Source organism: Chrysochloris asiatica, unplaced genomic scaffold (assembly GCF_000296735.1).
Source record: "Chrysochloris asiatica unplaced genomic scaffold, ChrAsi1.0 scaffold00022, whole genome shotgun sequence".
NCBI classification, from domain to species: Eukaryota; Metazoa; Chordata; class Mammalia; order Afrosoricida; family Chrysochloridae; genus Chrysochloris; species Chrysochloris asiatica.
In genome coordinates this window covers 19,456,637-19,458,345 of record NW_006408540.1, presented here as the reverse complement: position 1 = coordinate 19,458,345, position 1,709 = coordinate 19,456,637, and the positions used below count along the sequence as shown (strand labels likewise).

The following is a 1,709-nucleotide window of genomic DNA, read 5'->3' as shown; positions in this document are numbered from 1 at the left end:
GGTCTTCCTTATTCATTGTCCAACTTTCACATGCATATGAGGCTATGGAACGTACCATGCTTTTGGGTCTGGCGCATATTAGTCCTCAAACTGACATCTTTGTTCTTGAACATTTTGAAGAGGTCATTACAGCAGATTTGCCTAATACAATACATTTGATTCCTTGACTGCTGCTTCTGTGAGTATTGATAGTGGATCTAAGCAAAATGAAGTCTTTGACAACTTCAGTCTTTTCTCCATTTGTCATGATGTTATTTATTGGTCCAGTGGTGGAGAATTTTTTTTCTTTTTTTAATATACATTAAGGTCTGACCTGTACTGAAGATGTTGTTTTTTGATCTTCATTAGTAAGGATTTTAAGTTGTCTTCGCTTTGTGACAGGGTATAGGAGAACTATGGGATAATTTCATAGTATGATGCAGTCTCAGACATTTCCTTATGATTGTTTTAAATGTACTGATTCTGTAGATTCAAATTTGCTCAGTTACATGCTTTCTCCTACCCCTCACTTATAAAGCAGTAATTCCAATGGAAATTCATATTATTTATGTTGGTGAGTACAAACCTGATTTCTTTGCATAAATAATATTAATTCATTGTACTTGAGTAATACTGTTCTTCCCCAGAGTATAGAATATACTTCAGGGGATTTCTAAAAGCTTGTGGAAAGCTTCCATTATCTTTTAAATCTATTTTCTACTGACTTTTTGATGCCATCTCATGTGTTTATATTTTTTCCTTTGGTAAACTTAATTGCTAGGACTTACAGGGCACGTTTATTCCTGTTTATAAATTGGAAGAATTAAAGCACCAAAGTGCTTTCATATGTGGATGCCATTCAGTCTGTTGGGCTCGATTTCCTCTCCTGAAAAATGGAAACAATACATATATAATGTTTGCACCATTTTACCTCCAGTAATGCTGGGAGACTTCCTGTAATTGTATGTGCTTCCTTCTGCAAAGGAGTAACCAAAGGTATCAGTGAGTGGATTGATGTTGTATTATAGGGGGTCTCTAGAACTTGTCAGTAGGTACTGTTCTGGTAGCGTAGTGGTTCGAATTTAGCTGCAGACCTCAAGGTCAGCAGTTCGAAACTACCAGCTGTTCTGCGGGAGAAAGATGAGGCTTTCTGCTCCCGTAATGATTTACAGCCTCGGAAACCCGATGCATGTTCCCTATGAGTCGAAACCAACCCCACAGCATATAACCACCACCACCCCTTTTCAACTTTGATGACAGTGGTTTCTGTAATAATCAAGTGGCAAGTTAGTGAGTTTATGGATGGAAAGAAACTGGGGTTTCAAGGATGAGGAAAAGCAAATTCCTTGATCAGACTCAGATGGAAAAGAATCTTGGCATAATGGAATGTTTGTTGTTGTTGTTAGGTGCCATTGAATCGGTACTGACTCATAGCGACCTTATGCACAGCAGAACGAAACACAGTCCTGGGTCAACCTCACTATCGTTGCCACGCTTGAGCCTATTGACGCTGCCACTTTGTCAGTTCATCTTGTTGGGGGGTGTTCCTCTTTTTCTCTGACCCTCCGCCCTACCAAACATGATAACCTTCTCCAGTGACTTGTCTCTCCTGACAATATGTTGGAATTATGAGAGGCTAAGTCTGGCCATCCTGGCTTCCAAGGAGCACTCTGGCTACAATTCTTCCAACACAGATATGATGGTTCTTTTGGCAGCCCATGGCACTTTCA

At 39.6% G+C, this 1,709-nt stretch overlaps 1 protein-coding gene across 1 annotated transcript in view; it reads left to right on the top strand.

Annotated features, from left to right (window-relative positions):
• NUFIP1 (nuclear fragile X mental retardation protein interacting protein 1) overlaps nt 1-1,709 on the top strand; it is a 52,809-nt gene that overhangs the window by 24,621 nt on the left and 26,479 nt on the right. The gene's annotated exons all lie outside the window — the stretch shown is intronic.